The sequence below is a fragment of the Ascaphus truei genome, chromosome 4 (assembly GCF_040206685.1).
Source record: "Ascaphus truei isolate aAscTru1 chromosome 4, aAscTru1.hap1, whole genome shotgun sequence".
Classification (NCBI taxonomy): Eukaryota; Metazoa; Chordata; class Amphibia; order Anura; family Ascaphidae; genus Ascaphus; species Ascaphus truei.
Genome location: NC_134486.1, coordinates 229990015 through 230004649, shown reverse-complemented (window position 1 = coordinate 230004649; position 14635 = coordinate 229990015). Strand labels below are relative to the sequence as shown.

The 14635-nt window shown below is 39.9% G+C and overlaps 1 long non-coding RNA gene across 1 annotated transcript; it reads left to right on the top strand.

Annotated features, from left to right (window-relative positions):
• Positions 1–1645: 1645 nt before the first annotated feature.
• On the top strand, positions 1646–12191 carry LOC142492055 (uncharacterized). Its single transcript, XR_012800699.1, has 3 exons — positions 1646–1707; positions 3737–3827; positions 12124–12191. It is a non-coding gene; the product is annotated as an uncharacterized LOC142492055 (long non-coding RNA).
• Positions 12192–14635: the final 2444 nt, after the last annotated feature.

Below are 14635 nucleotides of genomic sequence, written 5' to 3'. Positions count from 1 at the left end.
AGTCGTCCTGAAAGGGTTTATCTTACTGCTCTGGGATCCCTCTCAGGTGGAAGCGCTGCACCGAGGAGAACGAGAGCTCACACCTGGCTCCCAGCTGTGGAGGCTCAGGCCTTCTGTGAGCCAAAGGTAACGCCAGCACATGTAGTTCCCTTAGACTTGGGGAAAGGGGGGCTACACTTATATACCTCCCCCACACACACCTGTATACAATACCCAGAGACACCCATGTACAAAAAGGAACATACTTAAGATACTTGGGAACTTTCCTAGTTTGTCATTTAAATATACTATGGAAATATATTATCGAAATTAGCATAGTTCCCAGGTATCTCAGGTTCGTTCCTTTTTGTACCTCTCCATGTATTGTATAAAGTGTGTTTGAGGAGTTACTGTATATAAATACCTTAGGACTCTAGTAAAATAGGACTTTGACTCCCCTCTCTTCTCCTCCTCCCTCCCTTCCCTCCATCAAAACCCATAGTTCAGGGTGGATAGGAGTAAAGCCACCTTTAGGTATGACTGAAATAACCTAACATGAATTCCCTACCATTAGTAATAACGACCTGGAAAAATTACTACCGTATATGTTATTTCAAGGAGTAGCAGGGTGAACATTAGGTTATTTTCTTTAGCATTATGATTAACCTAACTTTAATTAAGGTTATTAGCTAAAATAACCTAACATAGCCTAGCGCATCTGATAATGAGATCCAGACTCACTAAAGGGTAAAAAACTCTAGCTTGCCTTGACCCCTGCTCCTCAGTTCCCGTGATACTTAGCAGTGAAGTTATCAGGCTTAAATCTTTCCTCCAAGGGAAACAAAATGGCCACCATATCTTGGGCAAATAGGAATCTGTCAACATCATTGGTTGCAGCTTCCTATTGAACAGCCTTTTAAATCCACTGTAAAAATCAAGAAAGTAATGCCAGCAACTTCACCAGTAAGTATTTTAGGACTCAGGGGTCCCCAGGGGTGAAAATAGAATGATTCAACTGTGGGGAAACCCCTGGTTCCCATTCTAAAAATGGGGAAGGGGAGGGGGGCTAGCTAGAGGGAGACTGTTGCTTTATTTCATATTTGTAGTAGCAAATAAATTTCTGAGGATCTAATATAAAATGGACCAAAAAAGTGTACATTAACCTGACTCTCCATTTATGCTTAATGTTTACACTCCCTGTAAGTTTTTCTCCATAAGCACCTCTTTTGTATTATTTTTTTTTTTTTTACTTTTACATATTTCTAAGTGTAATTTTCATCTCATATCCACTAGATATAACATCATGTTATAAAAAAACACAATAAAAAGGATCTATTCTGGAGACATAGAAAAGACACTGTCTTGAAGTCTCAATGGAAAATAAGAGAGAGCAAATCAGCTTTATCTTTAGTGAAATGTATCTAAGAGAAAACAGCAACACAACACCTATTCTAGAATAACTTGGAGGTGCTGATTTATGTATGTGTTGGGGTGGATCGACAGTTTGGTCAGAAAAGGACAAAAGTCTTTCCTAATCTTTTAAAGCAATGGCATCATGCAATTTCTGTTCTCTTTCTCTGGCCACCAAGACCATTGTATTTCTGTCTTGGCCTGTGTCAGCAGTGATAGCCCTTTCTTTCTCTACACAGTGATTGTTGACTTCCCCTGACACCGTATCACAACCCATTAGTGCTATAAACTGACAAGCCGAGCTGCAGCAGCAAAATGGTAAGCTGAAAGGGAAAATGTACGAAGCAAAGCTAATATAAAAAAGTTTACTTTTCACTGCAAAATGCTGTTTTTTTATCTTACTGTACATCCAAGACCACAAGGATAAATCACTATAATTATGTTGTTTTTGCTCTTTTTATTTAATTTGTGTGATGCAAGTATATGAATGTAGTTATGTATGTATTTTACAGCATAACATTGTTTTCATTTTAATGTTTAGGATGGAACTCCAAGTTTCAACAAAAAAATACAGTATGTAGTATTCTGTATACAAGTTAGAATAAAATGCCATGGTTTATTTAAGGGATCAACGTTTCGGTGCCAATGTGGACCTTTTTTAAGATGTAAGAACAGTGTAAAACAGTGCTATGTATACACACAATTGGCTGGAGTGTACACATGTTGTAAAGTATTGTGGCTTTGTTGTGTTAAAAATAATTGGAGTGAGCGTATTTATGACGAGCATAAATAAATTAAATAATTCAAATTATAGTAAGATTAATAAAACCATATACTACATTTCATTACATATATCCCATGTCAAAACTGGGAAAGATATACAGTATGGGACATTGATAATACGCTAATTACAGAGCAGGTATATTTAGTGATCATTTAAAACCAGAGACAGAACATGAAACACAGACAAGCTCAGTGCTACATCCATTAACACAGATACACGGTACAGTGCCTATATATATATATATATATATATATATATATATATATATATATATATATATATATATGAACAACAAGAAAAGAAAGCGCCCGATCCTAGTGCAGCATGAAAAAAATACAATTTAATACAAATGAATAAAACCAACAAATGCGAACTCACAAACACAGGATAAATAAAAGCATATAATGGGTATACTCATTCGCCAACCGCCCACGATGTGCCTTGGATGGCGCGCCCTCTCTCTGTCTGGGTTTTCTCAGCTCTTCCGAACCGACATCCAGCAGGGGATACAGGAAACAGCTCACCACAATGTGACCCGGAAGTCCTCCACAATGTTGGTGTATTCCGGATGTGAGGTCTGCAGTCCGTGACCCCGCGATGCAGGGGCTGATCAGACAAGTCTCTCTGCACTCCCAAAGGCAGTCCGTAATGAGGTGGGCAGTGAGGATGGAGTAGAATTGTATATCACAGTGTGACAGCAGCTGAAAAACGCTCTTCCCTACGCGTTTCTTCACATTTCATCATAATAGTATATTCATGCAATATTGTTTATATATACTACATATTTACACTTGTTTTAGGCATTTGATAACATTATTGATCTGCCAATTTTTAATTATATAACTAATTGATATTGCAAGGTGTTGTGCACTATGAACAGGACAGTCATTGTCTTCAATTAATGTTTGTTCCTTTAATTGTCATCACACATGTGTTTATACTAATTAGCTACCAAGTGGTTGATTGACTCATCACTATAAATATGTTCTGACGTAGACTGGTCAGATATCCCCTGATGAAATCACTTTATGTGAAGAAACGCGTAGGGAAGAGCGTTTTTCAGCTGCTGTCACACTGTGATATACAATTCTCCATCCTCACTGCCCACCTCATTACGGACTGCCTTTGGGAGTGCAGAGAGACTTCTCTGATCAGCCCCTGCATCGCGGGGTCACGGACTGCAGACCTCACATCCGGAATACACCAACATTGTGGAGGACTTCCGGGTCACATTGTGGTGAGCTGTTTCCTGTATCCCCTGCTGGATGTCGGTTCGGGTATTTTACCTATTGTCATTTTTTATTTAATTTTATAATAAACTGTGTTACACTATGTATGTGTCCCACTTCTCTTCCAACATGTGATACTTTACACGAGGATACGTTTCCTGTGGATGAGTTGCTGCTGGTTGTTCTAGATCTTCATTAATTGTTCCAGATCCCAGAGTGGATACAAGGCCTGATTATATCTTACTCGCTGTAATTGCATATCGTACCCTCTGGCGGAGAAATTGTTTGAACGTATTACCCTATGTTTGTTTTTCTTGTCTTTTCTTGTGCCTAGGTCACTCTTGTTTGGATATCCTTCTGTTACCAGCCCGTGGAGCGGTAGACCTTCCGGCTGCAGACTAAATCAGGGAAAGTTAGATTGTGAGGTAGTATACCCTCCTATATATGTGGTAATTATTATTGTTAATCTCTCTGTGATTGCGCTTATTGTAGTTTTCTGTTCTATATATATATATATATATAGTGGTTATTTTGGGGGTTCAATAAACAGATTTATTATAAATCATTCTTCCTGGTAATGTACAGGTTATTAAGAATTTATATTAGTGTTAGGACCCTTGCGATGTGGTCTGCCTTGGAGGGGCTCAAGGGCTTAAGACACTTTGTCGGGTATCTGTGTTAATGGATGTAGCACTGAGCTCTGTATGTCTTTCATGTTCTGTCTCGGGTGTTAAATATATATTGCCATGCTCAGTAGCACTCCTCTTTGACACCTATACGCATATACAGTGTTCGACAAACCTATACATTTGCACGCCCCGGGCGTGTGGATTTAACATCGTGGCGAGCTCCTATTGGCCCAAGCGGCACACGTGTGGTACTAGGTGGCGAGTAGATTTTTTTGTTCGGCGAGTAGATTTTTTGGTGATTTGTCGACCACTGCGCATATATATATATATATATATATATATATATATATATAAAAATATATATATATAGTGGTTATTTTGGGGGTTCAATATGAGCTTACAGGGGTTCTGTATGTTTTGCAATTATGTTTAGTGATCAGGTTGAGATTATTGTAGGCAAACACGCTTGATAATTATAATGAACAAAAGATAGGAATATGAGGAATAATGGTACAGAGGAATAACATACAACATAAGAGATCATAAGAATTGGGCATGAAAATGTATCACATTATAGGGTAGATCAATAGGAATCACATTGTCTGTTTATTGAATGTTAACTGGATGTCATCTTCTACATTTAAAACACTGGAATTCCGGGTGAGCTGTTTCCAAGATTGCCACATAGATTGTGTGCTCCTGCTCTGGCATTGTTTGATCCATTGCAATCCTGTTCCAGACTACAAGATATAGGCCCATCACCTACAGTAGGTGGAAGACCAGTGTGTCAGCTTCATTTTCAGGGGTATATTGATGACCTTGCCCCGATTCCCCGGAAGTAAAGTCCAATTTTGAAAATTGCGGTGTAGGCTGCAAACCACCACACGGCAGGAATAGTTTAACACACATAGCAAAACTACAATCAGTGTTATGGCTCAATATCTCCCGAATACTGCCTCTGCATACATACCTCACTCCTTGAGGGACTGACCCGTGACTTCTTGGTGGGACGAGTGACCAGCTTTGAGACAGGTACTGTATGAGGCTGAGCTAGTGATAAAGGGCCAGGGGTGAACGCTGGGAAGCCTAGAGAGAGGGCTAGAGAGAGCAGTTGTGCTGGTGCTGAGCCCGAGGAGTGGGGCAGGGATACAGGGTGACTGAGTACCTGTGAGAGATCCCTGGGGCCCTGTTATCTCAAGTTCATGGAGACGGTGGCCTGTACTGAGGGGCCTGAGAGCTCCAATGGATGAGCAGTGGCCATTTTGTTTCTCTTCCTCCCACGCGGTGCACTGTACTGCAGAGGGTGCGGCCTGCAGTCCCAGATGAACAATCCGGCAGCCAACAACATGGGTGATCCCTAAGGACATGGGAGAGGAGGACACGCTAGCAGCTCGGTCCGTGGAGGCAGCGGGTGCTCTGGAAGAGCGGTGGCAGCCATTTTGTTGGTACATGATAACCTGGCCTCACTTATTTCAGACTCTACAGGTTCAGGGCTGGTGGAAAATTCACAGAAGCTCTAAAAATAATTTACGCTCAATCCAGTGCTTCTATTTCTTTGAATGGTAAATCCTCAGAGTTTTTTAGGTTATAAAGAGGAACTAGGCATGGGTGTCCCCTTTCACCAATGCTGTATAACTTGGCCATTGAACCTCTGGATATTGTCCTGAGAGACTCACTTAAGAGTTTGCGAATTGGGTGATCAAAGTGGCTTTTAACGCAGATGACCTGCTTTTTGTTTTGTTCAGATCCACATGATCAGATACGAATAGTAATGCTGATTATTGATAACTTTCAAACATTTTCAGGATATAAAATAAACTTTACAAAGTCTCAGATGCTTTGGCTAAGTAGAGGGCAGTCTGACTCGATTGGAACACGGATTCCATTTAAGGTCGGTAGCGACTCTATTAAATAGCTTGGCATCCACTTTCCCCTAAAACTGCAGTAATTATACGAGATTAATTATAATCCCATCATAAATAATATTGCGAAGAGTTGGAAGGTTGGAAAACCTGCCGTTGAATATGTCTGGCAGAATTGCCATAATCAAAATAGTTTATTTCCTAAAACTCCTATATTTGATCTAGACATTTCCCCTGCTTATTTGGAAAAAAGGCATCACAAAAATACATAAGCATTTGACTAATTTTATTTGAAATAACATAGGATCAGGGAGGTCTGAGCCTTCCAGATGTGGGGGCCTTAAATATATTTGCATTAACAAGATACATTAGGGATTGGCTATTTGAAATATCAGAATGTAATACCTCTGAGGTGGAGGGACAGCTAGCCTTTCGACACTCCCTAAGTTTTCCTTCCTTCGACACACGTTGAGTGTTTTTTTCAGGGACACTGTCCGCGTAAAACTAGAAAATATTTCACACTACCCCGAATAGTTTCTAAATATCTGCCTCTTTTGGGAAAACCAACTTTATTGCAGCCCAAGGCCATTCTGTTTTTAGAACTGGGCCACTAAGGGCCTTGTACATATTTTCCACTGTTTCGGTCTAGGAGAGCAGATATTTTCAACCTTCCAACATCTTGGAGAAAAATACCAGTTATAAAATAAACAATTCTTTGCTTTCCTGCATTACAGTATGTAGCCAGTCTGGTCTGGGGAGAGCCATCTCTATTGGTGGACAATGCGCTAAAGACTGGACTCGAGATGGCCCTAAAAATGGGCTTCACCTCCAAAATGATCTACAGTAGTTTGATAGAGACCCGTAATGCCAAGTACTGGAACCCTTTTCTAGCCAAATGGCAAGTGGAGTTCCCTGAGGTCTTGGAGCTAGAAATACTGGCCGCAGGGTATGGAGAGGCCCGCTCTAATACTTGAGATGCTAATTTAAGAGAGCTAGAGATTAAGATAGTCAATCAGGTGTACCTATCCCCAGTCCAACTGAACAAATTCCAACATAGGTCCATGGTACTGTGTCATAAATGTGGCTGCAGTGATGCTAATATTTCACATTGTTTGTGGTACTGTTGGAAGGTACAGAAATTTTTGCATAAGACCTTGGGCTTTATAAATAAGCTGTTGAGAGTACAGCTTTCCTTTGACTTCAGGGCAATGCTCTTTGGATATTTGAAGGTTTGAAAAACTATGATTCTAAGGGTTCCGCAATTAGCGGGGGTAATTGTTTTGCTGGCACGAAAGTTGATACAAGTTAATTGGCTCAAAGCACATGCCCCAACGATTGCGCAACTAGAATCATTCCTATTCTGTTATGATTAGGGAAACATTTGATTCATATGAAGATGGACGGAGCAGAAGACGGTTTCTTTTCTAAATAAATGGAAGCCTTTCCTTGACATTCTGTCTCCCGACACCTTCAAAGAGGTGATTAGCCCCTTCAAATACTAGGACTGGGTATCCACTGCATTGCTGCATGGTCATGGTAAAGATTAAAAGAATTAAAGGTTCTCTTCAGATTACATATCCGATGCAATGGTCTGGAGTGGTTAGGATCCGCCGTTCATTCGTGTGTTTTCGCTCTCTCTCCTCTCACCTCTCTCTTCCCCTCTCTCTTCCCCCTTCTCTTCTTCCCCCCTTCTCCTCATCCTAGATAATTATTTTTATCTGTAAAAACCAGTGTTGATGTTTATTTTATAAATTCCTAAAGTAATAATAATAAAAATAAGTAAAAACAAACAAAAAAAAACATTAAATATCTGTAAATGGCTCAAAGATATAAAGTTTTTAAAGTGCTGGGATTAAAAGCTACTTGTGCTAAATTGCAATTATTTAAAAATTGAGGAGAAATATTACTTACAATGGATCGTGATGGACTTGAATTTGACTCCTGCAAATAAATACTGCAAACCTATCGCACTCTATTACAGATACATAGATCCCGTTTCTTTTCTGTGGTAAGCCCCTATTTTAGAGCTACAAGATTTAGCAGAAAATTTGAACACACTTCAGCCTGATTTGCTTCACTCTATATGTACTTATTACTAGAATAGATGACAGTTTACATACAAATATCTTTGTCAAGCCAACAAACCAGAACATGGTACTCCAAGCCTTTAGCTTTCACCAAACACCTTTGAAAAAAGGACTCCCATATTTCCAAATAGTGAAGGTAGCAAGGTTTGTCAGTGATGCTAGTAAAAGGGCAAGACAGAAATAAATGATTGCTGATAAATTCATTTCTCAAGGTATAATAGTAAAGAAGTCCAAATGAGTGCAAGAAAAGCACTAGCATTGCATAGAGGTATACTCTTTAAACCATGTGAACACAAAGTGAACACCTGTTTACGAATCTTATATGGATGAAACCCGACCTTTCTTCTTTTTCAGTCGCCATGAGCAAACATACTGGCAAAATCTGGGAGCACAGTTCAATATCCTCTTGTACAGGTATCTCCTAGAGGAGGTGCTATGCGGAAAAAAAAGCCGTCCTCATTAGTTAATGTTTTCTTTACCGAATGCTTCCATCCACGTTGGTTCAGTGAAAATTTGAAGAATTCATATTATAGATTTTATAGATTCATGTAATCATATAGTCGTAAATCTCTGCTAAAGTCGCCTTGTCTGTTCTAGCATTAATTGCAGAAAATATGAGAAATTCATAACTACATTGTGGTTTGGTATAAGGACTTGACATTTGACTTGACATGATGAAAGTACAGGGATAGCAATGTACTGTAGAATAACGGGACAAGCATTGTGTATACAGTGGAGATTTTAATTATGAAACGCCCACCTTTGATAACGTCTTCAGAGAACAAGGTCACTTTACAATGGATGATTGTTGTGGCCACTCTTTTTATCTAGTTTTTAAACTCCCGCAAATTGACTGCACACAGCTCACTGGTTGCCCTGTGCAAAGGGATTCACTTTTGCCATCTGGCGGTAACACGCAGAACTGCATACAAAGAAATAAAAATCACAGTAATCATGGAAAATCAATGGCGGTAAACACTTTGTATGATAGACAGTCTTCATGGAATATTTACGAGTTAATGCCGCATGGAATACAGCAGACTTTACAAAAAAGGCGGTGAGAAATGTTCAGATAAACGGCCGGTGCATCTGTACAGCTTGATACTGTGTGATATCGGATCGTGCGAACATGAACGGGAATAAGTGACGGGTTACATTGCATTTTGATTTTTAAGACACAATACCTCGTAAACGCCACCTTGCTTTTCTGGCCGGTATTGCAAATAATGCTTAAATTCCATGTTCAGCCCTCTGTCACATTTCGTTCAAAACACGGAAAAACTTTTAATGCGTGTTTCTCACACCTCACACAGTAACACTATCACTTTTGCTCTATGCAGCTGTTTGCCATTAGGCATTTTTGTTGTCACAACCTTACCCATTTCCCCTTGTTTTTCCCTTCCTTCCCCATCCCCCTCGCTTCCCATCATGCCATTTTGGCACATGTTTGTATGCATAGACCCCCTTAAGGTTAGTCGTATCATCCGCCAGATTGTACTGTGCACATTTATCTCAAACAAATTATCTTTTTGGCATATTCCAGTGTTGTCACGTTAAAGTTTCATTGAGTGCGTGGATCATCATCTATTTTTGTACTATAGTTTTGGGAGGGCCAAGGCTCCATCCAGCCGTTTCCGTGCTCAAGACATGATATATTTTGATTGTATTTGGGAGTGCTGCCTGTTACACCATACTTTTTGAGATTATAACATTGAATTGAGTGATGAACAGAGCCCATCTGGCCTGGTGTGTCCCAAGTCTCTTATTTTGTACTCTATGTATTCTAGGTTTTTGTGGCCGGTGAGAATTGTGATTGGTGAACTAGTTAATTCCAAAGATGAAGCCATTTTTTGACTGCCATCTTGATGGCGAGGATCTCTCTGTTCCCGATGTCATAGTTCCTCTTCGCAGTGGAACATTTCTTAGAAACTAAGGCGCAGAGGTGTAATCTTTCTTCAAAGACTTCAAGTTGAGAGAGCACCACTCCTACCCCCAAATCAGAGGTGTTGAGTTCTAGGACAAAAGGCCTGGCTAGATTGGGATGAATCAGAATATGTGCTGACGGAAACGCTGTTTTGAGTTTCTGGAAGGCTGCTAGGGCTTTGGGAGTCCATTTAGTGGAAACCGCTCCTTTTTTGGTCAGCATCGGGATAAAATCTACAGATGCAGCATCTTGTTCCTATCAGCCTCATAGAATGTATCATTAGCAGTCCGTTAGCACTCTGTGAAGCAAGTTGTGCATCTCCGCGGCGTGCCATACCTGCTCTGTGTCAATTTATTTAGTGATCAGATGGAATTATTATTTGTGTGGTTGCAGTTCAGTGCATGTCCGCAGATGACAAACTAAAGTTCTTTGCCTATGGGGACTCTGAATGCTATCGTACTGAACAATGCAGCTCAATGTCTGCAGGCAGGTGTCTAAAAGCCCAGATAAAATGTTTCTTTGTTAAATGACCATGTACTGTCAATACTGTATCTAATGTTGGTGTTTCACATTTTATTAAAAACTAGTATGTATTTAACATTAACTTCATTTCAGAGTTTGGTACTGTCTGGCACATGATGGTAGCTCTGTGCCGCAAAACACCAGCTTGTAGCTTCGCATATACAGTATGATATATTCCGCATTTAAAGTCAGGACAGATAAGAAGACAACTCTATCTGAGATCTATGAGTATATCATTGACGTATGAATACTTAAAAATATTTACCAAACAAGCAAGGATGGAAGACTTTTATAATACACAACTTAAGTTTGAATGATTGCCTTATTAGAACAACTCCGCATCCCGGCAAGAAAGGAGGTTGCTGGTTGCTGCACCCACCTTGGGTGGGTATGTTCGATCATGGCAACTTCCGAAGGAGAAAGCTATCGATCGGGACCATGATATTGAATAATCAAACTTCCTGAGCCGGTCCCTCCAATGTTCAATGATTAAGTAATATTGCTGAAATGAAGATCCTGTTGATATACTACTGAAATCGACTGGGGGGTCTCTGGAGAAGGATTGAAAGCAATGTTCAGTTTCCATTTTGTAAAATTAGTTATGTCTTTAGTATCCATTTTGTGTGTAGGAATGTGTGTCTGGTGTAGATGGGGGTTTCGCTTCTAAGTAGATTTACGACTGTGCCTGAAGAAACGCCCACATTCCTAGTGAGAGATTGTACCAGTTACCGATTCAGAGATGTTTTAAGCCAGTTCTATCCAGGTTTAATGAGCTGTAAGATGATTGGTTTAAGAATTAAGGAGTGGTTAGTATAATCTGCCTAGTAACACATTTTGAACAAAGGATTCAGAAATGTATAAAAAGCCTTCTTGCACACTCCCTGGCAAAGAGTCTTATAGACTTTTGAATGAGTCTTATCATAATTTGCACTAAACTACTTATTATCAAATGAATCCCATTTGTCAGTTTGGAACATTGACAGCCACCACCAAGGTATCAGCTCCAGCCTGAGTGCCTGCCTCAATATCAATATCATTACCAGTATTGGGCAACCAACACTAAAACCCAGATGAACCTACATCCTCGTTACTTGCCCCAACCTGAGTACCTGCCTCAACGTGATTATTTGTCTCCGTCTGACTACCTGTCCCAATATCATTATACCGTATATTGTAGACAGTGTACTCTGAAACTGTAATCAATTTTTATAAAATTCAACACAATGCAACAATGCCTTGTTTCTTTGCCGCCGTTCAAATTGGTAATTTTAAGAGACAAAACAGACACCTTAATCCACACTTCCCTCAATTTACTACAACTCTTCCTGGGCAACAAAATTCCTCTCTCCAAACATGCAGGTTTTGGCTTACAAGATTAATAAAAAATTAGCTCTGGCTGCCTTCTCTGGAATTCCATTACGTGTTGAATGACACGCAGTCTATTGCATTCCATACTGTAACCACGCATGCACAAGAAGAGAAAGGACAATAGCCCAGCATTTAGCATTTTCAATTACTGGGTGTACAATGCAACAATTCAATGATACGCATATGCATTTCAACCAGGTTTCATAGTGACACGTATGCGCATAAATCCATTGATACGCGTGTGGGTTTCAACCAGGTCCCATAGCGACACGCATGCACATTACTATACGTATGTGCGATTATTAATATTGTATATTCTCTCTTTACAGGCCAAGATGTCAAAGAGCCAGCCTGGTCGAAGAAGAGTAAAAGAACATTGTCAATTTGGAAGATGAGCCTTTGTTGTATTGCATTATTCATTTAAACTTTGTTAGCGTTAGCAAATTAAAAAAAAATCTTCTCTAAAATTACATTTGGTGTTTTTTTCATTTTTTACATTTTACATTTCAGTTCAATACCATTACATACAATTCTCTTACAGCAAATACAGCGTGAAACTGTGTGATATTGGATCGTGCAAACATGAACGGGAATAAGTGACGGGTTACATTGCATTTTGATTTTTAAGACACAATACCTCTTAAATGCCCATTGCTTTTCTGGCCGGTATTGCAAATAATGCTAAAATTCCAAGTTCAGCCCTCTGTCACTTTTCGTGCAAACCACGGGCAAACTTTTAATGTGTGAATCTCGCATATCAAACAGTAACACACTACCAAAAACAGAAAGGGGCCTATTCTAGTAGCTTCGATAACTAAGTCATCAAGCATTTTAAGCACTTATTGAACGATTTGGCATGTGTAGCTATTTGGATATTTGATAACCAAAATCATTTGGGATGTGCTTATTCTTGAGTGGGTTTGCTCCCACGTGGGAGGTTGTAAACAGCTCAAACTCGCATTTCTTGTTACAATAAATCACCCTATTCTAGTTGCTATGATAATTTCATAGAGCCTGCATCTAGTAAGTGACTCGACGATCTCATTTCGCCACCTCAAAGGTGGCGGGATGGTATTTGCAGTATGACAGAAGAACATTTTTATTTTTACTGAATCGGATTGAAGCTGGGAGTCTCTGAAGCTGACACACAATAATATAAGCTACGGAAACCCCCTGCTTCAATCCTATGTACTAAAAATACCTTTACAGGCAGCTTCATTACCTTAGTGGCTAACCAGTAAGGTAATGCAGGAGTTAAATACCAGTGCCCTATTTATTGGGGGTAGAAGGGGTGGGTGAAGGTGGTATTTGGCCCGTGGTGGGTGTTTAAACCTTCCATGAGGTTTGTGGGAGGAGTTAACCCCTTCATTATCTTAGGGCTACTACCACTAAGGTAATGAAGGTGTTAACCCCTCCCGCTACCCACCCAGTAGGCATAAACACCCACCATGGGGCAAATACCACCTTCACCCATCCCTTCTACCCCCAACACAAATTTAAAGACAATACTAGCCAATACACCTATGGATTGCCAGTGTGGTTACCTATGCCCTCAATGGGAGCAAAGATAAACACAATGGCAATGAATGGGTACTCTACTATCTACCTCCAATAACCCCCCCAACACATACAGTACACCAATGGTCAAAATCCCTATTATCTTTATCTGGATAATAGCTCATTTGCCCATAAAAAATATATATATTATCCATCCAGCATAAAGTAAATGAAAATTTCACTTACCCCTGACAGGATGAAGGCCGTCCTCATTTTCCTCTTCTTCAGTGGGCGCCGACAGTAATGTAAAAAAAAACTAACTACTGGCCACTAATCTCTTAATCACCTTTGCTGTTATTAACCACTATGGTATTTAAGGGGATAACCCACCCACTCCTGCTATCCACCCGGGAGGCCTAACCACCCTCCCGTGGGGCAACTACCCCACCCATTCTACCCATTGATTGTCACAGTGGTAAACCATGCCCATAATTTGGGCATGGTTTGCTATAATGGCAATGAATGGGCAAGCTACAAATAAAAAATCAAGAAGGAATAAAACATTACATTTCAATAAAAAAACAATTATCAATAAACCAATTGATTGCCACAGTGGTAAACCATGCTGCATATATTGTACTGTATGTTTTTGTAATAATATTGTTTTCTGTAACCTAAGCACTGTACTACAGTTGTATGTTAAATCTAACATTTAATAACTATTGTCTTTTGGGTTCTAATTGAACTTTGCACGTTTTGAAGAGAGTGATAGCATTTTTGGTCACATTTTTCTACAATAGATTTTTGTGTGTTGATTACATATTTTTCCTAGTAAACAGGGACAAGTCCCCCTAGCATTAAAACTTTCTTTATACTTGGTGACAGTGTTTTAAGGTATATAGGTGATGGATTGAGGCGGGATATTACTAATTTTAGGGGCCCTGCGTCAGATAGGTAGCTCTGTGTATTAACCCTTATCACATATACATGTCACGTGCTCACAGGTATGCCATCTTTACAGGAGGTTACTGTCCATTATTACTGTTCCACCTGTGATACCAGCTAGAAAGGAGGAAAACTCTAAACCATCCCAGTTGACTTGGTATTGGTGTATGCTTACCATATATGGCAATGTACCAGTTCCCAGGCTGGAGCAACACCACAATGTCCATCATGACCTCCCCTTCCAAACACTGCTTCCTAGTTTTACAAAGCAAGGTTGGGTAATGCTCGTAGCAGGTGTGTCACTAGAGGCCACTGGTCAGTAATACTACTGGTCAAATTTGTGGAACAGAACTCCCAAATGCGAATCTTGACTGTAGATCTGTTTGTGCTCAGGTCTCC